This window comes from Ochotona princeps, chromosome 33, assembly GCF_030435755.1.
Source record: "Ochotona princeps isolate mOchPri1 chromosome 33, mOchPri1.hap1, whole genome shotgun sequence".
NCBI classification, from domain to species: Eukaryota; Metazoa; Chordata; class Mammalia; order Lagomorpha; family Ochotonidae; genus Ochotona; species Ochotona princeps.
Genome location: NC_080864.1, coordinates 7,654,352 through 7,681,833, shown reverse-complemented (window position 1 = coordinate 7,681,833; position 27,482 = coordinate 7,654,352).

Genomic DNA, 27,482 nt, shown 5'->3' with positions numbered 1-27,482 from the left:
TGTTAGAGTTACTGTGTTTGATATGGTAAGTGCAATCATTTGGTTTAGGTTTAGGGTTTGTGTAAGGGTTAGTGTAAGTATTAGTTTTAGGGTTTGGGTTGGTGTAAGCATTACGGTTAGTGTTAGGATTAAGGTTTGTGTTGGGTTGAGGGTTAGGATTATGGTTAGTGTTTGAGTTAGGGAGTATTTGGGTTACTGTTAGGGTTGGTGTAAACATTTGGGTTAAGGTTGAGGTTTGGTTCCAGGTATATTTAGCATATAGGGTTAGTGTTAGAGTTAGGGTTAGGGTTTGTGTTAGGGAAAGGGATAGTATTAGGGATTGTTTTTGGGCTGGAGTAAGGGTTAGGGATAGGGTTATGTTTAGGGTTTGTGTTAGGGTTAGGGTTAGGGTTAGTGTCAGAATTATGTTTAGGTTTAGGTTTATTGTGAGGGTTAGGGTGGGGTTATGTTAGGTTTAGGGTTAGGGTTAGCGTTGGGGTTACGGTTAGGGTTAGGGTTGGTGTAAGCATTTGGATTAGGTTTGGGTTAGGATTCCAGGTAGGGTTATTGTTAATTTTAGGGTTAGGTTTTGTATTAGGGTTAGGGTTAGGGTTAGGGTTAGTGTTAGAGTTAGGGAGTGTTAGGGTTAGGGTTATGGTTTGGTTAGTGTTAGGGTTAGGGTTAGGGTTAGGGTTAGGGTTAGGCTTTGGGTTCATGTAAGCATTACGGTTTGGGTTAGGGTTCCATTTAGGTTTAGAGTTAATGTTAGGATTAGTATTAGGGTTCTAGTTTATGTAAGGGTTAGGGTTAGGGTTTTGGTCAGTGTAAGCATTAGGGTTAGGGTTAAGATTAGGGTAGGGGTTTGTGTTAGGGTTAGGGTTAGTGTTAGGATAGTGATAGGGTTAGGATTAGGGTTAGAGTTGGTGTAAACATTTGGATTAGGTTGAGTTTAGGGTTCCACATAGGTTTATTGTTAATATTAGTGTTAGTGTTTGTGTTAGGGTTAGGGTTAGTGTTTGTGTTAGAGTTAGGGAGTGTTAGGGTTAGGGTTACGGTTTATGTTAGGGTTAGGGTTAGTGTTATGGTTAGGGTTATGGTTAGGGTTTGTAATGATGTAAGCATTACGGTTAGTGTTAGGGTTTAGGGTTGGTGTAAGCTTTAGGTTTAGGGTTAGGTTTTGGTTTATGGTTTGTGTTAGGGTTAGGGTGGGATTAGTTTTAGGATTAGTGTAAGCATTACTGTTAGGGTTAGGGTTAAGGTTTCTGTTAGGGTTAGGGTTTGATTGAGTGTGAGGTTTGGGTTAAGGTTAGGGTTGGTGTAAGACTTAGTTTTAGGTTTAGGGTTAGGGTTTGTGTTAGGGTTAAGTTTAGAGTGAGGGTTTGTGTTACGGTTATGGTTAGTGTTTGAGTCAGGGTTAGTGTTAGGGTTAGAGTTAGGGTTAGGATTAGGGTTGTTGCAAGCATTAGGGTTAGGGTTAGGGTTAGGGTTAGGGTTAGTATTTGTGTTAGGATTAGGTTTAGGGTGAGTTTTAGTCTTAGGCTGAGAGAGTGTTAGGGTAAGGGTTAGTATTAGGGTTGGTGTAATCATTTGCATTCCGGTTGGGGTTAAGATTCCAGGTAGGTTCAGGGTTAATGTTAGGGTTAGGGTTAGGGATAGGATTTGTGTTGGGGTTAGAGTTTGGGTTAAGGTTAATATTTCAGTAAGCATTAGAGTTAGGGTTACAGTTAGGGTTAGGGTGTGTTAGCGTTAGGGTTAGGTTTTGTGTAAGGGTTATTTTTTGGGTTGGTGTAAGTATTAGCGTTATGGTTAGGATGAGGGTTAGGATTAGGTTTAGGGTTAGGGTTAGTGTGAGGGTGATGTTTAGGGTGAGGGTTGGTGTAAGCATTAGTTTAGGGTAAAGGTTAGGGTTTCTGTTAGGGTTAGTGTTAGGCTTAGGTTTAGAGGGGGTTAGGGTTAGGGTTAGGTTTGTTAGAACATTTGGATTATTTTGGGGTTGGTTCATGGTAGGTTTAGGGTTAATGTTAGCTTTAGGGGTTTTGTTAGGGTTAAGGTTAGGGTGAGGGTTAGGCTTAGCTTTAGACAGTGTTAGGGTAAGGGTTAGCGTTAGGGTTGGTGTAATCAATTGCACTCTGGTTGGGGTTTGGATTCCAGGTAGGTTTAGGGTTAATGTTAGGGTTAGTGTTAGGCTTAGGGTTTGTGTTAGGGTTAGGGTGAGATTGAAGTTTAGGTTTGGTGTAAACATTATTGATAGGGTTACGTTTAGGGTTAGGATTTGTGTTAGGGTTAGAGTTAGTGTTAAGCAGAGGCTTAGAATTAGGGTTAGGGTTAGGGTTGGTGTAATCATTTGGATTATGGTTGGGGTTCGGATTCCAGGTAGGTTTAGGGTTAATGTTAGGGTTTGTGTTAGGCTTAGGGTTTCTGTTAGGGTTAGAGTTAGGGTTAGGGTTAATGCTCGTGTAACCATTAGAGTTATGGTTACGCTTAGGGTTAGGGTTTGTGTTAGGGTTAGGGTTAGTTTTGGGGTAAGGGTTAGGTTTTGAGTTGGTGTTAGCATTAGCGTTATTGTTAGGATGAGAGTTAGGGTTAGGTTTAGAGTTAGGGTTATTGTGAGGGTGAGGTTTAGGTGAGGGTTGGTGTAAGCATTAGTTTATGGTGTGGGTTAGGGTTTGTGTTAGGATTAGGTTGGTTCAATAATTTGGATTAGGTTGTGGTTGGTTCAAGGTAGGTTAAGGTTTAATGTTAGGTTTAGGGTTTGTGTAAGGATTAGGCTTAGAGTTAGGGTTAGGTTTTGTTTTAGGGTTAAAGTTCAGCTTAGTGTTAAAGAGTGTTAGGGTAATGGTTTTGGCTAGGGTTGGTGTAAGCATTAAGTTTAGGGTTAGGGTTAGGTTTATGGCTAGTGTTAGGGTTAGGGTGGGGTAGGGTTATGGTTGGTGTAAGCATTAGGGTTAGGGTTAGGATAAAGGTTAGGGTTTCTGTTAGGGTTAGGGTTCAGGTGATGGTGAAGTTTAGTGTTAAGGTTAGGGTTGGTGTAAGCTTTAGGTTTAGGGTTAGTGTTAGGGTATGTGTTAGGGTTTGGTTTAGGCTTAGGGTTAAAGACGGTTAGGATTATTGTTAGGGATAGGGTTGTTGGAATCATTTGCATCACGGTTTGGGTTAGGATTCCAGGTAGGTATAGGGTTAATGTTAGTGTTAGGGTTAGGGTTAGTGTTTGTGTTAAGGTTATAGTTAGAGTGAGGGTTAGGGTTAGGGTTCGTGTTTATGTTAGGGTTAGGGTTAGTGTTAGGGTAAGAGTTAAATTTAGGATTAGGGTTGGGGTTAGCATTAGGGTTAGGGTTAGGGCTAGGGTTAGGGTTTGTGTTAAGGTTATAGTTAGAGTGAGGGTTAGGGTTAGGGTTCCTGTTTATGTTAGGGTTAGAGTTAGTGTTAGGGTTAGAGTTAAGGTTAGGATTAGAGTTGGGGTTAGCATTAGGGTTAGGGTTAGGGCTAGGGTTAGGGTTTGTGTTAGGATTAGGATTAGGGTCAGGGTGAGGGTTTGGCTGAGGATTAGAGAGTGTTAGGGTCAAGGTTAGCGCTAGGGTTGGTGGAATCATTTGGATTACGGTTGGGGTTAGGATTCCAGGTAGGTTTTGGGTTAATGTTATGGTTAGGGTTAGGGATAGGATTTGTGTTAGGGTTAGAGTTAGGGTTAGTGTTAGGGTTGGTGTAAGCATTAGAGTTAGGGTTACGGTTAGGGTTAGGGTTTGTGGTAAGGTTAGGATTAGTGTTTGGGTAAGGGTTAGTTTTTGGGTTGATGTAAGCATTAGTGTTTTTGTTAGGATGAGGGTTACGGTGAGGGTGAGGGTGAGGATTAGGGTTAGGGTTGGTGTAAGCATTAGTTTTAGGGTTATGGTTAGGATTTGTGTTAGGGTTAAGGTAAGGCTTAGGTTTAGAGAGTGTTAGGGTTATGGTTAGGGTTGGTTTAAGCATTTGGATTAAGTTGGGTTTGGTTCAAGGTAGATTTAGGGCTAATGTTAGGGTTAGGGTTTGTGTTAGTGTTAGGGTTAGGGTTAGTGTTAGAGTTAGGGAGTCTTAGGGTCATGGTTAGAATTGTGTTATGCTTATGGATTTTGTAGGGTTAATGTTATGGTTAGGGTTTGGGTTTTTGTAAGCTTTACGGTTAGAGTTAATTTTAGAGCTTGTGTTAGTGTTGGGGTTAGGCTTAGGGTTAGTGTTAGAGTTAGGGAGTGTTTTTGTTAGGGTTGGTGTAAACGTTTGGATTAAGCTTGGGGTTTGGTTCCAGGTAGGTTTAGGGTTAGGGTTAGTGTTAGCGTTGGGGTTAGGGTTTGTGTTAGGGATAGGGTTAGTATTTGGGTAAGGGTTAGGTTTAGGGTTGGTGTAATCATTATGTTAGATTTAGAGTTAGCGTTACATTAGGGTTAGTGTTAGGATAAGGGTGAGGTTGAGGATCAGGGTTCGGGTTAGGGTTAGAGTTGGTGTAAGTATTAGGTTTAGGGTTAGGGTTAGGGTTTGTGTTATGGTTTCAGTGGGGTTAGGGTTAGGGTTGGTTTAAGCATTATGTTTATAGTTAGTGTTATGTTTAGGGTTTATGTTAGGGTTAGGATTAGGGTGAGGGTGAGGTATAGGGTTAGGGTTAGGGTTGGTGTAAGCATTAGGTTAGGGTTATGGTTAGGGTTTGTGTTAGCGTTAGGGTTAAAGTGAGGGGTAGGGTTGGTATAAGCATTAGAGTTAGGGTTACGGTTAGGGTGTGGGTTTGTGTTATTGTTAGGGTTAGTGTTAGAGTTTGTGTTAGGTTTGATGTAAGGTTTAGGTTTACGGTTGGGGTTAGGGCTAGGGTTAGGGTTTGTGTTAGGGTTAGGATTAGGGTTAGGGTTAGGTTTGGCTGAGGATTAGAGAGTGTTAGGGTAAGGGTTAGCGCTAGGGTTGGTGGAATCATTTGGATTACGGTTGGGGTTAGGATTCCAGGTAGGTTTTGGGTTAATGTTATGGTTAGGGTTAGGGATAGGATTTGTGTTAGGGTTAGAGTTAGGGTTAGTGTTAGGGTTGGTGTAAGCATTAGAGTTAGGGTTACGGTTAGGGTTAGGATTTGTGTTAAGATTTTGGTTAGTGTTTGGGTAAGTGTTAAAGTTAGGGTTAGTGTTAGTGCAAGCGTTAGGTTTAGGGTTAGTGTTAGGGTTAGGGTTAGTGCAAGCATTAGGTTTAGGGTTAGGTTTAGTGTTAGGGTTTGTGTTAGGGTTAGGGTTATGGTTTGTGTTAGGGTTGATGTAAGCTTTAGGGTTAGGGTTAGGTTTAGTGTTAGACTTAGGGTTACAGTCTTGTTTAGGGTTAAGTTTAGGTTAAAGTTGGTGTAATCATTTGGATTATGGTTGGGGTTAGTGTTCCAGGTAGTTTTAGGGTTAATATAGGATCAGGATTAACGTTGTGGTTTGTGTTAGGGTTAGGGCTAGGCTTAGGGTTAGACAGGGTTACGGTTAGGTTTTGGATTAGGGTTGGTTTAATCATTTGGATTTGGTTGAAGTAGGTTCCAGGCAGGTTTAGGGTTATTGTTTGTGTTAGGGTTTGTGTTAGGGTTAGGGTTAGTGTTAGAGTTTGGGTTAGGGTCAGGGTTGGTTTAAGCATCACGGTTAATTTTAATTTTAGGGTTAGGGTTAAGTTTTCTGTTAGGGTTTTGGTTAGCGGGAGGTTTAGGGTTATGATTAGGGTTGATGTAAGCATTAGGTTTAGGGATAGGGTTAGGGTTTGTGTTAGGGTTAGGGTTAGAGTGAGGGTTAGGGTTGGTGTAAGCATTAGGGTTATGGTTACAGTTAGGGTTAGGGTTATGGTTAGTGTTAGGGTTTGTGTTTGGATTAGGGTTAGGGTTAGTGTTAGAGTTTGAGTGTTTGATATTTTAAGTGTAATCATTAGGATTAGGTTTAGGGTTAGAGTTTGGGTTAGTGTAAGCATTAGATTTAGGGTTTGTTTTAGTGTTAGGGTTAAGGATTGTGTTAGGGTTAGGGTTAGGGTTGGGGTTAGGGTTTGTGTAGGGTTGGTGTAAGCGTTAGGTTTAGGGATAGGGTTAGGGTTATGGCTGGTGTAAGCTATTGGATTAGGTTGCGGTTAGGGTTAGGGTAGGTTGATTGTTAATATTAGGGTTAGGGTTAGGGTTAGTGTTAGCGTTAGGAAGTGTTTGGGTTAGGGTTAGGGTTTGTGTTAGGGTTAGGGTTAGTGTAAGCATTAGGTTTAGGGTTTGTTTTAGTGTTAAAGTTAGGGTTTGTGTTAGGATTAGGGATAGGGTTACCGTTAGGGCTGGTGTAAGCTTTTGGATTAGATTGCGGTTAGGGTTAGGGTAGGTTGATTGTTAATATTATGGTTAGGGTTAGGGTAAGGTTTAGTGTTAGAGTTAGGGAGTGTTAGGGTTAGGGTTAGGGTTTGTGTTAGGGTTAGGGTTAGTGTTAGGGTTATTGTAGGGTTAGATTTGGGTTGAGGTAAGCATTACGGTTAGAGTTAGTTTTAGAGCTTGTGTTAGGGTTGGGGTTAGGCTTAGGGTTAGTTTTAGAGTTATTGAGTGTTTGGGTGAGGGTTAGGGTTGGTGTAAACATTTGGGTTAAAGTTGAGGTTTTGATCCAGGTATTTTTAGGGTATAGTGTTAGTGTTAGTTTTAGGATTAGGGTTTGTGTTAGGGATAGTGTTAGTATTAGGGATTGTGTTTGGGTTAGTGTAAGGGTTAGGGATAGGGTTATGGTTAGCGTTTGTGTTAGGGTTAGGGTTAGTGCAAGCATTAAGTTTAGTTTTAGGGTTAGTTTTAGGGTTAGGGTTGGGTTAGGGTTAGGGTTAGGGTTAGGGTTAGGTTTAGAGTTAGGGTTGGTGTAAGCATTTGGATTAGGTTTGGGTTAGCGTTCCAGGTAGGGTCATTGTTAATGTTAGGGTTAGGTTTTTTTATTAGGGTTAGGGTTAGTGTTTGAATTAGGGAGTTTTAGGGTTAGGTTTAGTGTTGAATTAGGGAGTTTTAGGGTTAGGGTTATGGTTTGTGTTAGGGTTATGGTTAGTGTTAGGATTAGGGTTAGGGTTAGGTTATGGGTTAGTGTAAGCATTACAGTTAGGTTTAGGGTTAGGGTTTGTGTTAGGGTTGGGGTTACTGTTAGGGTTATTATTAGCGTTTGGGAGTGTTTGGGTTAGCGTTATAGTTGCTGTAAGAATTAGGTTTAGGGTAAGGGTTATAGTTTGTGTTAGGGTTTGTGTTAAAATGAGGGTTAGGGTAGGTGTAAGCATTAGGGTTAGGCTTACGGTTAGGATTAGGGTTTGTGTTAGGTTTAGGGTTAGTATTAGGGATTGTGTTAGGGTTGGTGTAAGGATTACTTATAGGGTTATGGTTAGGGTTTGTCTTATGGTTAGTGTTAGGGTTAGGGTTAGGATAGGTGAAAGCATTATATTTATAGTTAGGTTTAGGTTTTGGGTTTCTGTAAGGTTTAGGGTTAGGATGAGGGTGAGGTTTAGGGTTAAGTTTAGGGTTGGTGTAAGCATTAGGTTTAGGATTAGGGTTAGGGTTTGTGTTAGGTTTAGGGTAGGGTTAGGATTAGGGTTGGTGGAAGCATTATGTTTAGAGTTAGGGTTAGGTTTAGGGTTTCTCTTAAGGTTAGGGTTAGGGTGAGGGTGAGGTTTAGGGTTAGGTTAGGGTTGGTGTTAGCATTAGGTTTGGGGGAAGGGTTAGGGATTGTGTTAGGGTTACGGTTAAAGTGAGGGTTAGGGTTGGTGTAAGCATTAGGGTTAGGCTTACGGTTAGGGTTAGGGTTTGTGTTAGGGTTAGGTTTAGTATTAGGGATTGTGTTAGGGTTGGTGTAAGGGTTATGGATAGGGTAATGGGTAGGGTTTGTGTTAGGGTTAGGGTTAGTGTAAGCATTATGTTTAGTTTTATGGTTAGTGTTAGGGTTGGTGTTGTTAGGTTTAGGTTTAGGGTTAGGGTTATGTTTAGTGTTAAGGTTAGGGTTAGGGTTGGTGTAAGAATTTGGATTAGGTTTGGTTTAGGGTTCCAGGTAGGGTTATTGTTAATATTAGGCCGAGGTTTTGTATTAGGGTTATGGTTAGGGTTAGTGTTATAGTTAGGGAGTGTTATTGTTAGGGTTATGGTTTCTGTTAGGGTTATGGTTAGTGTTAGGGTTAGGGTTAGGGTTAGGTTTTGGCTTAGTGTAAGCATTAAGGTTACGGTTAGTATTAGAGTGTGTGTTAGGGTTGGGGTTAGGGTTATGGTTAGAGTTAGAGATTGGGAGTGTTTTTGCTAGGGTTAGGGTAGGTTTAAGCATTAGGTTTAGGCTTAGGTTTCGGGTTAGGGTTAGTGTTATTGTGAGGTTTAGGGTTAGTGTTAGGGTTGGTGTAAGGATTAGGTTTAGGGTTAGGGTTAAGTTTTGTGTTAGGGTTAGTGTTAAAGTGAGGGTTAGGGTTGGTGTAAGCTTAGGGATATGGTTAGGGTTTGTGTTAGGGTTAGTGTTATCTTTTGTGTTAGGGTTTGGCTTAGGGTAGGGTTAGGGTTATGGTTTGTGTTAGGGTTAGGGTTAGTGTTAGGGTTTGATGTAGGGTTGATGGAAGGGTTAGGTTTTGCGTTATGTTTAGGGTATGTGTTAGGGTTAGCGTTAAGGTTTGGATAAGGGTTTGGTTTAATGTTGGTTTAAGGATTAGAGTTAGTAATAGGGTTAGTGTTGGTGTAAGTCTTAGGGTTAGGGTTAGGGTGAGGGTGAGGGTGAGGTTTAGGGTTAGGGTTGGTGTAAGTATTACGGTTAGGGTTAGGATTAGTGTTAGGGTTATTGTTATGGGCCGGGTTACGGTTATTTTTAGGGTTATGGTTGGTGTAAGTATTAGGTTAGTGTTTGGATAGGGCTAGAGTTGGTGTAATCATTTGGATTACGGTTAGGGTTTGGTTGCCAGGTAGGTTTAGGGTTAATGTTTGGATTAGGATAAGGGTTCTGGTTTGAGTTAGGGTTAAAGTTAGGGTTATGGATAGGGATTGTGTAAGCATTAGTGATAGGGTTATGGTTAGAGTTAGGGTTCGGATTAGGTTTATGGTAGTGTTAAGGTTAGGGATAGGGTTAGGGTTTGTGTTAGGGTTAGGGTTAGGATTAGAGTTAGGGTTAGGTTAAGGTTTGCTATAAGCATTAGGGTTAGGGTTTGTGTTAGGGTTAGGGTTAGTGTTAGGGTTTGTATCAGGGTTGGTGTAAGCATTAGGGTTTGGTTTACAATTAGTGTTAGTGTTACGGTCCTGGTTAAGGTTAGTTGTAGGGTTAGGGTTTGTGTAAGTATTAGCTTAGGACTATGGTTATGGTTAGTGTTAGGGTTGGTGTAATCATTTGGGTTATGGTTGGGGTATGGTTCCATGTAAGTTTAGGGTTAATATTAGGATTAGTATTAGGGTTCTGGTTTGCGTTAGGGTTATGGTGAGTGTTAGGGTTAGGGTTTTTTTTTAAAGATTTATTTATTTTTATTACAAAGTCAGATATACAGAGAGGAGGAGAGACAGAGAGGAAGATCTTCCGTCCGATGATTCACTCCTCAAGTGAGCCGCAACGGGCTGATGCGCGCCGATCCGAAGCCTAGAACCTGGTTAGGGTTAGGGTTAGGGTTAGGATTTGGTTCAGGGTTAGGGTTAGTATTTGTGTTAGGATTAGAGGTAAGGTTAGGGTTAGGGTTAGGATTTGTGGTAGGGTTTGGGTTAGGGTCAGGGTTAGGGTTGGTGTAAGCTTTACTGTTACAGTTGGGGTTTGGTTCCAGGTAGGTTTAGGGTTAGGGTTAGGTCTTGTGTTATGTTTAGGGTTAGTGATAGGGTTAGGGTTGGTGTAAGCATTTGGTTTAGGGTTAGGATTAGGGTTAGGGTTTGTGTTATGGTTAGGTTGGTGTTAGGGATAGGGCTGGTGTAAGCATTAGGGTTAATTTTAGGCTTAGGTTTAGGGTTAGGTATTCTGTTAGGGTTAGGATTAGGCTTTCTGTTAGGATTAGGGTTAGGGTGAGGTTTAGGGTTATTGTTAGGGGTGGTGTAAGCATTAGGTTTAGTGATAGGGTTTGGGTTTGGGTTAGTGTTAGGGTTAGGCTTAGAGTTAGAGAGTGTTAGAGTTGGGTTAGGGTTAAGGTTGGTATAATCATTTGGATTACGGTTGGGGTTAGAGTTCAAGGTAGGTTTAGGATTAATGTTAGGGTTAGGGTTAGGGTTAGGGTTTGTGTTAGATTTTGGGTTAGGCTTAAAGTTAGTGTTGGTGTTATCATTAGGGTTAGGGTTAGAGTTAAGTTTTGTGTTAGCGTTGTTGTTAGGGTTAGGATTAGGGTTAGAGTTAGAGTTGGGGTTAGGCTTAGCCTGGTGTAAGCATTAGGGTTAATATTAGTGTTAGGTTAGTGTTAATGGCCGGGTTAGTGTTAGTGTTAGGATTAGGGTTGGTGTAATCATTTGAATTATGGTTGGCATTAGAGTTCCAGTTAGGTTTAGGGTTAATGTTAGGATTAGGATTAGGGTTCTGATTTGTGTTAGGGTTATGGTTAGGGTTAGGATTAGGATTGGTGTAAGCATTAGTGTTAGGGTTACGGTTAGGGTTAGGGTTTGTGTTAGGGTTAGGGTTAGGATTAGGGTGAGGGTTAGGGTTAGGGTTTGTGTTAGGTTTGGGGTAAGGGTCAGGGTTAGGGTTGGTGTAAACTTTAGGGTTATAGTTGGGGTTTGGTTTCAGGTAGGTTTAGGGTTAGGGTTAGTTTAGGTTTTGTGTTAATTTAGGGTTAGGTTTTGTATAAGGGTTAGGTTTAGGGTTAGTGTATTTGTTAGGATTAGGGTTAAGTTTAGGGTTAGGGTAATGGTTATGGTTAGGGTTTGTGATAGGGTTAGGGTTAGGATTAGAGTTAGGATTAGGTTTAGGGTTGGTGTATTCTTAGGTTTTGATTTAGGGTTAGTTTTTGTGTTAGGGTTAGGGTTAGGTTTAGGGTTAGGATTAGGGTTACTGTTAGGGATAGGCTTGGTGTAATTATTTGGATTACGGTTGGGTTTAGGGTTAAAGATACTTTTAGAGTTAATGTTAGGATTAGTATTAGGGTTCTGATTTGTGTTAAGGTTATGGTTAGGGATAGGATTAGAGTTGGTGTAAGCATTGCTGTTAAGGTTTCTGTTAGAGTTTGGGTTTGTGTTAGAGTTAGGGTTAGAGTTAGGGTTAGGGTTAGGGTTAGGGTTTGTGTTAGGTTTAGGGTTAGTGTTAGGGTTAGAGTTGGTGTAAGCTTTAGGGTTATGGTTGGGGTTAGGGTTAAGATTGGTGTACTCATTTGGATTACGGTTGGGGTTATTGTTCCAGGTATGTTTAAGGTTAATGTTATGATTAGGATTAGGGTTTTGGTTTTTGTTAGGATTATGGTAAGGGTTAGGATAGGGTTGGTGTAAGCACTATGGTTAGGGTTACGGTTAGGTCTAAGTATTGGTTGGTGTAAGTATTAGGTTTAGCTTTAGGTTTAGTGTTAGGTTTAGGGTTAGGATTGGTGTAATCATTTGGAATACTGTACGGATTAGGGTTACATGAAGCTTTAGGGTTAATGTTAGGATTAGGATTAGGATTCTGTTTTCTGTTAGGATTAGGGTTAGGGTTAGGGTTTGTGTTAGGGTTTGTGTTAGGTTTAGTGTTAGGGTTCTGGTTATGGATAGGGTTAGGTTTAGGTTTAGGGTTAGGGTTGATGTAAGTATTAGGTTTAGCTTTAGGCTTAGGTTGGTATAATCATTTGGATTACGGTTGGGGTTAGAGTTCCAGGTAAGTTTAGGGTTAACGTTAGGATTAGTATTAGGGTTCTGGTTTGTTTTAGGGTTATGGTTATGGTTAGGGTTAGGGTGGTGTAAGCATTAGGGTTAGGGTTAGGGTTTGGGTTAGGGTTATTGTTTGTGTTAGGGTTAGGTTTAGGGTCACGGTTAGGGTCAGGAATATTGTTAAGGTTAGGGTTAGGTTTGGTGTAAGCATTAGGGTTAGGATTAGGGTTAGGGTTAGGGCAGGATTTCTGTTAGGTTTGGGGTTAGGGTTAGGGTTAGGGTTGGTGTAAGCTTTAGGGTTACAGTTGGGATTTGGTTCCAGGTAGGTTTAGTGTTAGGTTTAGGTTTGTGCTAGGGTTAGCGTTAGGGTTAGGGTTGGTGTAAGAATTATGGTTAAGTTTAGGGTTAGAGTGAGGGTGAGGTATAGGGTTAGGGTGGGTGTAAGCATTAGGTTTATTTTTAGGGTTAGTTTTAGCGTTTGTGTTAGGGTTAGTGTGGGTGTAAAGGTTAGGGTTATTGTAAGCATTAGGGTTAATTTTAGGTTTAGGGTTAGGGTTAGTGTTTCTGTTATGGTTAGGGTAAGGCTTTCTGTTAGGATTAGGTTTAGGGTGAGGTTTAGGGTTAGGGTTATGGTTGGTGTAAGCATTAGGTTTAGGGATAGGGTTAGGGTTTGGGTTAGGGTTTGTGTTAGGGTTAGAGTTAGAAAGTGCAAGGGTTGGGTTAGGGCTAGGGTTAGGGTGTAATCATTTGGATTATGGTTTGGGTTAGATTTCCAGGTAGGTTTATGTTTAAAGTTAGGGTTAGGGTTAGGTTTAGGGTTTGTGTAAGGGTTAGGGTTAGGGTTAGGTTTAAGTTTAGGGTTAGTGTAATCTTTAGGGTTAGGGTTAGGGTTATGGTTTGTGTTAGGGTTATTTTTGTGTTTGGGTTAGGATAGGGTTAGTGTTAGAGTTAGGCTTAGGCTTAGGGTTGGTGTAAGCATTAGGGTTAGGGTTATGGTTAGGGTTAGGTTTGGTGTAAGCATTAGCGTTAGGGTTTGTGTTAGGGTTCGTGTAAGCATTAGGGTTATGGTTAGGATGAGTGTTAGGGTTAGTATTAAGGTCCAGGTTAGTGTTAGGTTTAGGATTAGGGTTGGTGTATATATAGGTTTAGGGTTGGGGTTAGGGTTAAGATTAATGTAATCATTTGGATTACGGTTGGGTTTATTGTTCGAGGAAGGTTTAAGGTTAATGTTATAAATAGCATTATGGTTTTGGTTTGTGTTAGGGTTATGGTAAGGTTTAGGGTTAGGGTTGGTGTAAGAATTATGGTTAGGGTAAAGGTTAGGGTTAGTTTTTGTGTTAGGGTTAGTGTTTGGCTAACTGGTTTTGGGTTGGAGGAAAGGTTAGGGTTAGGGTTAGGGTTAGGATTGGTGTAAGCATTTGCGTTGGGGTTAATGTGAGGGTGAGGGTGAGGGTTGGGTTTAGGGTTGGTGTATGCATTAGGGTTAGGATTATGCTTAGGGTTAGGTTTAGTGTTAGTGTAAGTGTTAGGGTTGGTGTTAGGTTTCGGGTTAGGGTTAGGTTTAGGGTTAGGATTAGGGTTTGTGTTAGGGTTTGTGTTAGGGTTATGGTTAGGGTTAGGCTTAGAGTTAGGGTAAGGATTAGGGTTAGGTATAGGGTTAGGTTTGGTGTAAGTATTAGGTTTAGGGTTAGGATTGGTGTAATCATTTGGATTACGGTTAGAGTTAGAGTTCCAAATAGGTTTAGAGTTAATGTTAGCATTAGTATTAGGGTTCTGGTTTGTGCAACGGTTATGGTTAGGTTTAGGATTAGGGTTGGTGTAAGTTTAGGGTTAGGTTTAAGATAGGGTTAGGGTTTGTGTTACGGTTAGGGTTAGTGTTAGGGTTAGGGTTAGGGTTTGTGTTTCTGTTAGTTTTGGGGTTAGAGTTAGGGTTAAGATTGATGTAAGATTTAGTGTAATGTTTGGGGTTTAGTTTCAGGTAGGTTTAGGGTTAGGGTTAGGTTTTGCGTTAGTGTTCGGGATATTGATTGGGTAAGGGTTAGGTTTAGGGATGGTATATGGGTTAGGGTTAGGGCTATGGTTAGTGTTAGGGTTGGTGTAATCATTAGGGTTAGGGTTAGGGATAGCATAAGTGTGAGTGATAGCGTTAGGGTGGGGTAAGGGTTAGGGTTGGTGTAAGCATGAGTGTAAAGTTAAGGGTTAGGATTAGGATTTCTTTTAGGGTTAGGGTGAGGGTGAGTGTGAGGTTTAGGGTTACGGTTTTGGTTGGTTTAAGCATCAAGTTTAGGGTCAGGTTTAGGGTTTGTGTTAGGGTTAGGGTTAGGCTTAGAGTTAGAGAGTGTTAGGGTTAGGGTTAGGCTTAGGGTTGGTGTAATCATTTGGATTATGTTTGAGGTTAGAGTTCCAGGTAGGTTATTCGGTTAATCTTCGGGTTAGGGTTAGGGTTAAGATTTGTTTTATGGTTAGGGTTAGGGTTAGGATTAGGGTTGCTCTAAGCATTAGGGTTAGGGTTACAGTTAGGGTTAGGGTTTGTGTTCGGTTTAGGGTTAGTGTTAGAGTTAGTGTTAGGGTTATGTTTAGGGTTAGGCTTAGGTTTCGTGTAAGCTTTAGTGTTAGAGTTAGGGTTAGGGTTTGTGTTAGGGTTAGGGTTAGGGTTTGTGTTAGTGTTGGTGTAAGGATTAGGGTTACGGTTAGGGTTAGGGTTGGTATAAGCATGAAGGTTAGGGTTAGTGTTAAGGTAAGGGTTAGTGTTAGGTTTAGGGTTAGGGTTGGTGCAATTATTTGGATTACGGTTGGAGTTAAGTTTCCAGGTAGGTTTTTGTTTAATGTTATGATTAGGATTAGGGTTCTTGTTTGTGTTAGGGTTATGATAAGTGTTAGGGTTAGGATTGATGTAATTATTTGGATTACGGTTGGAGTTAAGGTTCCAGGTAGGTTTAGGTTTAATGTTATGATTAGGATTAGGGTTCTGGTTGTGTTAGGGTTATGATAAGGTTTAGGGTTAGGGTTGGTGTAAGCATTATGGTAAGGGTTACGGTTAGGGTTAGGGTTTGTGTTAGGGTTAGTGTTAGGGTTAGGGTTTGGTTTAGGGTTACGGTTAGGTGTAGGGTTAGGATTAGGATTAGTGTAAGGTTAGGGTTGGTGTAAGCCTTAGGGTTAGGGTTAGAGTTAGGGTTAGGGTTTGTGTTAGGGTTATTGTTACGGTCAGGGTTATGGTTAGGGTTTGGCAATGGTGTTTTTTAGGGATGGTGTATGGGTTAGGGTTGCTGTAAGCATTAGGATTAGGGATAGGGTGAGTGTGAGGGTGAGTGTTAGGGTTAGGGTTGGTGTAAGCATTAGGGTTAGGGTTAGAGTTAGGGTTAGGGTATACGGTCTGGGTTAGGGTTAGGTTTAGGAGTAGCGTTGGTGAAAGTATTAGGTTTAGGGTTAGGTTTATTGTTAGGGTTGTTGTAATCATTTGGATTACGGTTGGGGTTAGGGTTTCATGTAGGTTTAGGGTTAATGTTTTGATTCAGATTATGGTTCTGGTTTGTCTTAGTGTTAGGGTTAGTGCTAGGGTTAGTGTGAGGCTTAGACTTTGCGTTAGGGTTAGTGATAGAATTCGGTACAGGGTTAGGGTTTGGGTTGCTGTTATTGTTAGTGTTAGTTTTAGGGTTAGGTTTAGGTTTAGGGATATGGTTTGTGCTAGGTTTGGGGTTAGGATTAGGGTTAGGGTTGGTATAAGCTTTAGGGTTATGGCTGGCGTTTCGTTCCTTATAGGTTTAGGGTTAGGGTGAGGCTTAGGCTTATCTTTAGAGAGTGTTAGGGTAATGGTTAGGGTAAGGTTATTGTAATCATTTGGATTACAGTTGCGGTTAAGATTCCAGGTAGGTTTAGGGTTAATGTTAGGGTTAGGGTTAGGGTTAGGGTTAAATTTTGTGTTAGGGTTAGAGTTAGGGTTACGGTTAGGGTTGGTTTAAGCATTAGGGTTAGGGTTACGTTTAGGATTATGGTTTGTGTGAGTTTTAGGGTTAGGGTTTGGGTAAAGGTTAGGTTTTGGATTGTTGTAAGCATTAGTGTAAGTGTTAGGGTTAGGGTAGGGTTAGATTTAAGATATGAGTTAGGGTGAGGGTGAGGGTGTAGGTGAGGTATAGGGCAAGGGTTGGTGTAAGCATTAGTTTTAGGGTTAAGGTTAGGGTTTGTGTTAGGATTAGGGTGAGGCTTTGGGTTAGAGAGTGTTAGGGTTAAGGTTAGGGTTAGGGTTGGTGTAAGCATTTGGATTAGGTTGGGGTTAGGGTTCCAGGTAGGTTTAGGGTTCATGTAAGGGTTAGCGTTTGTGTTAGGGTTAGGGTTAGGGTTAGGGTTATGCTTCTGTTTTTGTTAGGGTTGGTGTAAGTATTAGGTTTAGGGTTAGGGTTAGAGTTTGTGTTAGGGTTAAGTTTCTGTGTTAGGGTTAAGGATATGGTTTCGGTTCTGGTTATATTTAGGTTTAGGGTTAGAGAGTGTTAGGGTTAGGGTTCTTGTTGGTGTAAGCATTTGGGTTACAGTTGACGTTAGGGTTAGGGTTAGAGTTTCTGTTAAGGTTCGGTTTAGGGTTAGGGTTAGTTTAGAGTTAGAGTTCAGGTTAGCGTTAGGTTAGAGTTAGGGAGTCTTAGTGTTACCGTTAGGGTTGGTGTAAGCATTACGGTTAGGGTTAGGGTTACGGTTCGTGTTAGGGTTGGTTTTAGCGTTAGGGTTAGTGTTAGAGTTAGGGAGTGTTTGGGTTAGGGTTAGGGTTGGTGTAAGCATTTATGTTTTGGTAGGTGTTTGGTTCCAGGTACATTTAGGGTGAGGGTTAGGGTTAGAGTTAGGTTTAGGGTTTGTGTTAGAGTTAGGGTTAGGGTTAGGGTTTGGGTAAGGGATAGGTTTAGGTTTGGTGTAAGCATTAGTGTTAGTGTCAGTTTTAGGGTTGGTGTAAGCATTATAGTTAGGGTTAGGGTTTGTGTTAGCTTTATGGTTAGGGTTAGGTTTAGGATTAGAGTTAGGGTTATGTTTAGGGTTGTTGTAAGCATTAGGGTTAGGGTTAGGGTTAGGGTTTGTGTTACTTTTATGGTTAGGGTTTGTATTAGGTTTGGTGTAAGCATTGGGTTTTGGGGTAGGGTTAGTGTTAGTGTTATGGTTAGTGCTACGGTCCGGCTTAGGGTTTGGTGTAGGGTCAGGGTTGTTGTAAGTATTATCTTTAGGGTTAGGGTTAGGGTTAGGCTTGGTGTAATCACATTGATTACGGTTGGGGTTACAATTCCAGGTAAGTTTAGGGTTAATATTAGGATTAGTATTAGGTTTCTGGTTTGTGTTAGTGTTATGGTTAGGGTTAGGGTTGGTGTAAGCATTTTGTTAGGGTTAGGGTTAGGGTTTGTGTTACGGTTATGGTTAGGGTTAGCTTTAGGGTTAGGTTTACGTGAACATTAGGGTTAGTGTTAGGGTTAGGGTTGGTGTAGGCATTAGGGTTAGGGTTAGGGTTTGTGTTAGCGTTAGGGTTAGGGTTCGGTTTAGGATTAGGGTTAGGATTTGTGTTAGGGTTGGGGTTAGGGTTAGGGTTAGGGTTGGCGTAAGTTTTAGGGTTAATGTTGGGATTTGGCTGCAGGTAGGTTTAGGGTTAGGTTTAGGATTTGTGTTAGGGTTACGGTTAGGATTAGCGTTCTGGTTGGTGTAAGCATTAGGGTTAGGGTTAGGGTTAGGGTGAGGGTGAGGGTTAGGTTAGGGTTGGTGTATACATTAGGTTTATTTTTAGGGTTCGGATTAGGGTTTGGGTTTGTGTTAGGGTTAGGGTGGAGTTATGGTTATTGTTGGTGTAAGCATTAGGGTTAATTTTAGGTTTAGGGTTATGGTTAGGGTTTCTGTTAGGGTTAGGGTTAGGGTGAGGTTTAGGGTTATGGTTAGGGTTGGTGTAAGCATTAGGTTTAGGGATAGGGTTAGGGTTTCGGTTAGGGTTAGTGTTAGGCTTAGATTTAGAGAGTTTTCGGGTCTGGTTGGTGTAATCATTGGAATTATTTTTGGAATTTGAGTTTTTGGTATGTTTAGGGTTAATGTTAGTTCTAAGGTTATGATTAGGTATTGTGTTAGGGTTAGGGTTAGGGTTAGGCTTAAGGTTAGGGTTTTTGTAATCATTAGTTTTAGGGTTTGGGTTAGAGTTGGTGTAAGCGTTAGGTTTAGGTTTTGTGTTAGGGTTGGTTTGAGCATTATGGTGATGGTTAGTGTTAGGGTTAGGGTTAGTGTTAGGGTTAGTGTTAAGGTTAGGGTTAGTGTTAGGTTTAGGGATTAGGTTTGGTGTAAGTATTAGCTTTAGTGTTAGGGTTAGGGTTAGGGTTGTTGTAATTATTTGGATTTCGGTTGGGGCTAGGCTCCAGGTAGATTTAGGTTTAATGTTAGGATTAGTATTAAGATTCTGGTTTGTGTTGGGTGTATGGTAAGGGTTAGGGTTAGGGTTGGTGTAGCATTAGCGTTAGGGTTACGGTTAGGGTTAGGGTTAGGGTTAGCGTTAGGGTTAGGTTTAGGGTTAGTGTTACAGTTAGGGGGTGTTAGTGTTAGGGTTAGGGTTGGTGTAAGCATTACGTTTAGGGTTAGGGTTAGGGTTAGGGTTTGTGTTAGGGTTGTGTTTAGGGTTAGGGTTAGTGTTAGAGTTAGGGAGTGTTTGGGTTAGGGTTTATAGTGCCGGTGAGGACGACAGGGTTTCTGGGTGGATTCATTTCCTGTGGGTAGCCGGCAGGTTCGCATATTCCAGGACCACAGGCTGGTGGGGCCCAGACCGCAGAGCGGCAGACAGATCGGCCTTGGCCTGGGGCAGGTGGGCTTAGGTGGGGCTCCCTAGAGCAGCGAACAGGTGGAGGTGGGGTTGTCAGCTCTTTTGGTCGTAGTTGGTCACGACTTAGAACAGTGTTACAGCTCAGTGTCACTGGCCAATGTCAGGCTGGTCCGCGGACAGCTCTACAGGTGCCTCCTCTTCTGACCAATGTTACAGCTCCACTGTCAGGGACAACCTAGGGCCGTCCCCGCCGCTGTTGTGGTCAAGGTCACGTTCCACTGCTGCTTCCCTTCTTCGCGGTCGCTGGAATCGCCGTTTGGAGCCCCCTTCTGCTGCTGCCACCTCCGCTGCTACCACCCTCTGGGTGCCACAGTCGCCCGCCGTGGACGCAGTCAGCACCGCGGTGCCCCGGCTGCCGCTGTCGCCGAAACTGCCACTGCCGCTGCCTCTGCCACCGCCGCCGTCTTTCCCGAAGAATCACCAGGAGCCAGGAGTCTTCAGGAGCGTTTATTCAACCACGGCCTGGTCTCCGAGGAACAAGACCCCGAGCCTCCAAATCTTAGGGTATTTATACAGAAATCAGCCAATCAGAGGGTTATTTTTTAGTATCCTTCATTTGTATAAGGGACCTTCACACTATTGGTTAGTTCAACGGGAGGTGGGGGCTTCCTATCCTGGTGATGGGATGAGTGTCACGTAGGCAGGTGGACCCCCATAGAGTACCAGGGCAATTGCCCCTAAACCATCCGGCCTGGGGTCATGGCCTTTTAGCAGAGCTAGTGAAGCAGGGTTACAGAGGCAGGAAAATAGCACCGAGCAGGGGCAAATTATTTAGATTTTAAACCGTTCCTCAGGATAGGGTTAGTGTAAGCATTTGTGTTACGGTTGGGATTTGGTTCAAGGTACATTTAGGGTTAGGGTTAGGGTTAGAGTTAGGGTTAGGGTTTGTGTAAGGGTTAGGGTTGGGGTTTGGGTAAGGGATAGGTTTAGGGTAGGTGTAAGCATTAGTGTTAGTGTTAGGGATAGGGTTAAGTTTAGGGTTAGGGTTAGGGTTTGTGTTAGCTTTACGGTTAGGGTTAGGATTAGAGTTAGGGTTAGTTTTAGGGTTGGTGTAAGCATTAGGGTTAGGGTTAGGGTTAGGGTTTGTGTTAGGGTTAGGGTTAGGGTTTGTATTAGGGTTGGTGTAAGCATTAGGGTTTGGGGTAGGGTTAGTGTTAGTGTTATGGTTAGTATTACGGTCCGGCTTAGGGTTAGGTGTAGGGTTAGGGTTGTTGTAAGTATTATGTTTAGGGTTAGGGTTAGGATTAGGGTTAGGGTTGGTGTAATCACTTGGATTAAGGTTGCAGTTTCGGTTCCAGGTAAGTTTAGGTTTAATATTAGGATTAGTATTAGGTTTCTGGTTTGTGTTAGTGTTATGGTTAGGGTTAGGATTAGGATTGGTGTAAGCATTAGGGTTAGGGTTAGGGTGAGGGTGAGGGTGAGGGTGTTGGTTGTGGTTAGGTGCGATGGACCGGCTCGGCCGGGAGCAATCAGTCCGACGGGAACAGGACCCCGGGAATGGTGGGCAAGGATTCGGCGAGTGACAAACAGACACGACAACTCAAGGCAGTTGTATCTGAGTGCATTTTGTAAAAGCAAAGCATCAGCTTATATACAATAGATTATTGCAAAGGGACATTTTCTTGCTTATTCATGTGGTTACATTTCTACAAACAATTATTCCAGGGAGGTAAGCAGGTCTGATGAAAAAAGATTGTTCTCTAATAGCCTGGTGACAGACTGCAGTTGCTGTTTCTTGTGGACACAGTTTGGCACCAGCTGCAGTTTTAATCATTAAGCGATTAGCTCTCATTGTGTTTTGTGCCTTACATTGGTTTTAATATTAACTTGTCTATTTTTCTTAGCTTTTCTTCCTCTATGGCTTTTTAAGTTATAGATTTCTATTATAATTTTCTTTTTAGGAATTCTCAAAAATAGTCCTAGGTAGGTTTACTAAAGCTAGTGACTTAATGGTTTTTATTCTATACTGCTTGCCATCCTTGTCCAGTCTCCTGTCAGAAGGCTTCATAGAACTATAAAGGAACATTGAGCCTTTGCCGCACATAAACAATATTATTCCAGCCATAAAGATAAGAGCAAAGAGAGTACAGCCAGGAATGCCAAGACCACCAGAGATGCAGCCGAATCCAGGAGGCATCCTTCCTTGAAGCTTCCGCCTCGGCCCGGCGATTTCTCACGCAGGCTCCACTGGAGGTGGCGTGACATCTCTTCCCTTTTTATTTTTTAAATGAAGTTCATAAATGTCTCGGCGAAGGGAGGAGACAGAAGAGTAGATTATTTTGAAGAGGACTGGAAAAATAAAAATAATAAGTAAAATTATTCCGGCAATAATAGCGATGGTAATTATAGTATGAAGCCAACTGAAAGGATTAAGTGATTGTAATCCTCTCTTCAATGATTCTGCTAAATCGCCCAAATCTTCTACATCTAAATGAGCTTTGCTGATTGTAGAAATTTCTTCCTGTAATCATTCTATATTATGGGAAATATCACTATCTTTCCAAACTCCTAACAAATGATTCTTGGTTGCATTCCAATTAAAAGAAGTGTTATATTTTAATGGTGTCACACATATATATTTGTAACTAGTATGGCACCTAGTGGAGAGCTGTACCTTTAAATTTTGTACTTCTTGCCCAATTGCTAAAACGGCTTCTTCTAAGGCGTTTACTTTCATTTCTAACTTACGGTCTATGGCTTGCTGTTCAGCCAGGGCTATTCAAACGTTTTTGCTTAAATCATTTACAAAATGAGCTGTTTTTACTTCTTCTACTAAGGCAGCAGTAGAAACGGCTAGAGAGGTTAAAATTGCTATTAAGGCACTTATTCCTAATACAAGGCTAACTACAAAACGCTTAGGTCGCAACAAAAGATCAAGATTTTTCAAAGTTTGTAAAGCAGCATTATCAAACCATGGATCCTCTTTTAAATCAACAGGTAACATAACATATTCCGGTCGCTGTAGTAAAATTATAACAGAATATTGCTTATCCAAATTTGAAGTCAAACAATTTGTCAAAATACAAGATCGAGATTTTATATAATATGATTTTCCTTGATTAATTATAGTTACATTTTTTGGTTTTCCTGCTAAGATGCCAAATAGATACCCAACACATGCTCTTATCCCAATGGAAGTAGAAACTGTTTCTTTTGGTTTCTTTAGAAGTAACATGTTGGCTGCAGCAAAAAGTCGAAACAGCCCAGGGTGCACACCAGTTTTATTATGAGCGGTTGAATGGCTCACAAAGACCGGTGCTACCCATCCAGGCGTGAACCATCTTCTAATTGGCTCACCAAGTGTATTAGGGGTGTATCCCCCAAATTTTTCAGAACTATATTTCAAATAATCGGTATAATCATAATCAGGACTTTCTACTGAATAATCATAGATGTAATCATTTGACCCATAAGGCTGATGTACTGAAGCCTTTTGAAATCCACATTCTAACCATTTAGGTGATTTTATAAAAGAATCCCAAAATTGATCTTTATCATGATAAATTTGAAAACAATTTGGTAATGGCATATTTTCTGAAGGTAAAATATAAGATTCATTATAATTATAATAACCTAATGTCATAATTCCAATTTCCCACATTAACCTTTTGTCATTCTGGTCACCAGAGTTTCTATCAGGTGCATCAGTAAGTAAAGTTCTGTAATTAATTGGTAAGCAACCTGAAGGCACTCTGCCTCTTATTGTTACACAGATTGGGGTAGTATCAGACATTCCTTCATAGTCAATGACCTGTGACGTCTGATGAGAAGAAGTAAAATCTTCATATCCGCCCAAAAGCTGGGTATTATTAGTCATTATTTTGATTTGCGTTTCTTCGCCCCATCCTACAGGATGAAGAAAGGGTGGATGTGGAACATAAGCCCAATAGATGTCACCAGAGACAGTTACTACCTGTGCAGTCAAAATTGCAAGCATAGCAAGGAAGATATTTTCAAAAGTGAGAGGCTTTCCTGCAGAAGCCACGGTGTTTTCTGCTTCACGAGTCAGTTTCTTTATCTGGCCCCAGGTGGGAGGTGTCGCCTCTTTCGTTGTCTTCGCTTGCCGGGCAGAGAGGTTGAGTGTCTTCAGCTTCCGTGTCATTTTTCTGATTTGTGTTCTGCGCCTTCTCCTTCCTTCTGTCTGGGTCTTCATTGTAGGGTCGGATGAGTCTGTCTGGGATCCAGATGGGTGCTTCAGCATCCTGTGGAAATACACATGCATATCCTCTTCCCGAGGTTATTAGTACATCAGGCCCTTTCCAGGTGCCTGTTAACAAGTCCTTCCAATGTACTTTGGGTTGAATTTTTAGTAACTGTGGTCCCCAGTGTCTCTGCATTGGGGTCAATCCTTCTTCATTAGTGTTTAAATAGTTTATAGTAAATAAAGCATGGTTCAGTAATTGATGAGGGGAGTAATATTGATTACTGGCTTTTAATCTTTGCAATTGTAACTTTATATTCTGATGGGCTCTTTCAATAATTGCTTGTCCCTGAGGATTATAGGGAATTCCTGTACTATGGGCGATTTTCCAGGTTTGACAAAATTTACTAAAAGCTTGAGATGTATAAGCAGGAGCATTATCAGTTTTTATTTTTTGAGGCAAACCTAAGACTAAAAAACAAGCTATTAAATGCTGAATAACATCTTTCACTGCTTCTCCTGTTCTTGCTGTAGCCATTACCGCTTGGGAGTATGTATCTATGGTTACATGTACATATTCTAACCTACCAAATTCTGATATATGGGTTACATCCATTTGCCACAATACTTGTGCCCTCAGGCCTCTGGGGTTAACACCCATTTTTAGAGAATGATGGACTTCTGGACACCAATTGCAGTTTTTTACTATTTGTCTTGCTTGTTCTCTAGTTATTTGGAACATTCTTTTTAATGCCAAGGCATTTTGATGATGAAGTTGATGACTTTCCTGCGCTTGCTCAAGTGCAGTACCTATTATTTCTTTTGTAAGCATATCTGCAATAGTATTGCCTAAAGAAAGAGGGCCTGGCAAGTTAGAATGTCCTCTAATATGACCCACAAATACTTTCTCTCGCCTATTTTGAATGACCTTTTGTAATTGTTGTAATAAGGGCAGAATACGTGAGGAGCCTGAAAGTAATGCAGTTTCTATGGCAGGAAACAAATTAACTATATACTTGGAATCAGTGTAAAGGTTCATGCATTGAGGCACGTTCTCGAGAGCTAAAATTACTGCTATAATTTCTGCCTGTTGAGCAGAAATATTTTGAGTTCTTTTTATAATTGGGGGCTGCCCAGGTAAATGGACAGCGGATATTCCATTAGAAGATCCATCAGTAAAAACTAGCATGGCTTTATCTAGAGGTTCTTGACTTATTTTTAAAGGAAAAATTATCTCAGTTTCTTCCACAAATTTTAACAACGGATTTTGAGGTAAATGATATTTTATTTGCCCTGAATAATTTTGTAACGCTAGTCCCCAATCATCATTAGTCTGTAACAAATAATCTACTTCCTGTCGCTTATAGGGGACAATTATATTATGCATTTCTTTGCCAAATAATTCTCGTGATCTTATTCTCCCTTTAATAATCAATTGACTACACAAATATATATAGGATGAGACCATTTTGACTTGTGTGTGTGGTAAATGCAACCATTCCAATACTCCATTTTGCCACAAACACCCAGTCGGGGTATATTTTGTTTTAATAATAATTAAATCCCATTCTTTATCATAATTTAATTGTTTAACCTTTGCTTCTTGCAATTTGTCTTCTATTAAATTAATCTTTTGTAATGCCTCAGTAGTTAATTTTCTAGGAGATTTAGGATTAGCTTCCCCTTTTAAAATATCAAATAGTGGATGTAACTCTCCTGTGGTTATTTTTAAATAAGGTCTCACCCAATTTATGTTTCCTAATAACTTTTGGAAATCATTCAATGTCTTTAATTTGTCCAATCGAATATGCATTTTTTGAGAAATAATACTATCATTATTTATATTTTTACCTAAATAATTTAATGGCCTATTATATTGAATTTTGTCTGGAGCAACAACTAATCCATAAGCATTTAAACTTTTCACCATTTTTTGTAAAACTTTTTCAGTTATTTCTCTTTTTTTATTTGCTATCAATATATCATCCATATAATGTATTATATAAGTATCTGGATTCTCATTTCTAACATCAGTCAATGCTTTATCTACAAATTTTTGACACAGAGTAGGACTATTTTTCATCCCTTGGGGTAAAACCTTCCACTGATATCGTTGAAATGGTCTTTTAAAATTACTAGAGGGGATGCTAAAAGCAAACCTTTGACAATCTTGAGGATTTAACTTGATGGTAAAGAAGCAGTCCTGCAGATCTATAATAATGATAAAGTAATTTTCAGGAACTGCTACTGGAGAAGGGAGGCCAGGTTGTAATGCCCCCATGTCATACATGGTACTATTAATTGCTCTTAAGTCTTGTAGCAATCGCCATTTTCCTGATTTTTTCTTAATAGTAAAAATAGGTGTATTCCATGGACTATTAGATTCTTCTAAATGCCCCAACTTTACTTGTTCAGCCACTAGTTGTTCCACAGCTTGTATTTTTTCTTCTGTTAGGGGCCACTGATCCACCCACACTGGCTGATCATCTTTCCATACTATTTTATCTGCGTATAACTCATCAGTGGCCCCTAGAAAAAATTTTGTTCATCATCTAAATTTTTCGTGGTTAGTTTTATTTCCATGTCATGCATGATATCTCTCCCCCATAAGGAAAAAGGTAAAGACATAATAATATAAGGTTGAAAATTTCCTGATTTATCTTCACATTCCCACTTTAATATTTTAGAGCTTTGTGCCACATTAGTTGCTAATCCTAATCCTACTAAGGTTGAAGATGTATTAATAACTGGCCAAGTATTGGGCCAATCTTTTCCTGATATACATGATCTATCTGCTCCAGTGTCTAATAACCCTGTTATAGATTTTCCTTCTATTTTTATAGTTTTAAAAGGTCTTTCTTTATCTATCTCTTGTGTCCAGGCTATGACTCCAGTTGACCCAAACCCCTCACTTCCTCTTATTTCTTTTAGACATGGGTTTGGAAACTTCACATAATTAAGCAATAAAATCTGGGCTATTCTTTGATCTTTATGTATCTGGACTACTTCTTTTAATGGTCTAACCATGATTTTTACTTGTCCCATAAAATCTGAATCTATTACCCCTGGTAGGACTTCAAAATTTCTTTTAAAGTTGGAACTTCTTCCTATGATTAGTCCAAAAGTTCCCTCAGGCAATGGCCCTTTTAAATATGAATCTACAAGCTGCACCCCATCCATAAGGGATAATATATAATCATGTTGGGATGCAAGATCAAGCCCTGCACTCCCTGGAGTTGCTCTAGGCAGCTCGTGTATGGTAAATTCTGGTGCTAATGGGTTCAAAGGTGATTGTTCGGGTTCCTTAGGAACCGCCCCTCTTTCGTTTACGGGGCTGAGGGGATGCCCCCCTCCTCGTTTTTTGGCTTTTCCTTCTCAGTTAGAGGAGTTCCATCCTTATGGAACTTGGACCTGCATTCATTTTTCCAATGCCGGCCTTTTCTACACCTAGGGCATAATCCTCTTGGGATGCCCTTGCCACCCATTGGGTTTGACCCCTTTTTTATTTTTATGTGGGGGCAATGTTTACTTATATGACCTGTTTGTCCACATGCAAAACAGGTGACCCCCCCTTTTTGGGGGCCTTTTTCTTTCTTTAAATTCTGAATATATGCGCCGAAATTCTCTCTCTTCATAGCTGCAGCATATGCCATTCCTTGAATGGCTGCTGGTGAGGCATCTATACATACTTTCCTGGACACCTTACTCCCTCCTTTGAGCATGTGTCCCAAGACTGACAAGAACAACCCTTTGCTCCTGGATTGTGAATGCCTCATGGTGCTTTACCTTCTCGTCCTCTAAACCTGATGATCCTTTATCAGGGAGCCTGCAGCGCTCTGACGAGGTCCTATCCTTGCCTGAAAATAATAAGAAGTAAAAGAAAAGAAGAAAGCTTACCGTCCCGATGAATTCTCAGGTCCCCGTTCGGGCGCCACCTGCGACGGACCGGCTCGGCCGGGAGCAATCAGTCCGACGGGAACAGGACCCCGGGAACGGTGGGCAAGGATTCGGCGAGTGACAAACAGACACGACAACTCAAGGCAGTTGTATCTGAGTGCATTTTGTAAAAGCAAAGCATCAGCTTATATACAATAGATTATTGCAAAGGGACATTTTCTTGCTTATTCATGTGGTTACATTTCTACAAACAATTATTCCAGGGAGGTAAGCAGGTCTGATGAAAAAAGATTGTTCTCTAATAGCCTGGTGACAGACTGCAGTTGCTGTTTCTTGTGGACACAGTTTGGCACCAGCTGCAGTTTTAATCATTAAGCGATTAGCTCTCATTGTGTTTTGTGCCTTACATTGGTTTTAATATTAACTTGTCTATTTTTCTTAGCTTTTCTTCCTCTATGGCTTTTTAAGTTATAGATTTCTATTATAATTTTCTTTTTAGGAATTCTCAAAAATAGTCCTAGGTAGGTTTACTAAAGCTAGTGACTTAATGGTTTTTATTCTATACTGCTTGCCATCCTTGTCCAGTCTCCTGTCAGAAGGTTAGGGTTAGGGTTAAGGTTTGTGTTACGGTTCGGGTGGGGTTAGGGTTAGGGAAGGTGTAAGCATTAGGGTTAATTTTAGGTTTAGGGTTATGTTTAGGGTTTCTGTTAGGGTTAGGTTTAGGGTGAGTTTTAGGGTTATGGTCTGGGTTGGTGTAAGCATTAAGTTTAGGAATAGGGTTAGGGTTTGGGTTATGGTTAGGGTTAGGCTTAGAGTTAGAGAGTGTTCGGGTTAGGGTTGATGTAATCATTTGGATTATGGTTTGGGTTTGAGTTCCAGGTAGGTTTAGGGTTAATGTTAGGGCTAGGGTTAGGGTTAGGGTT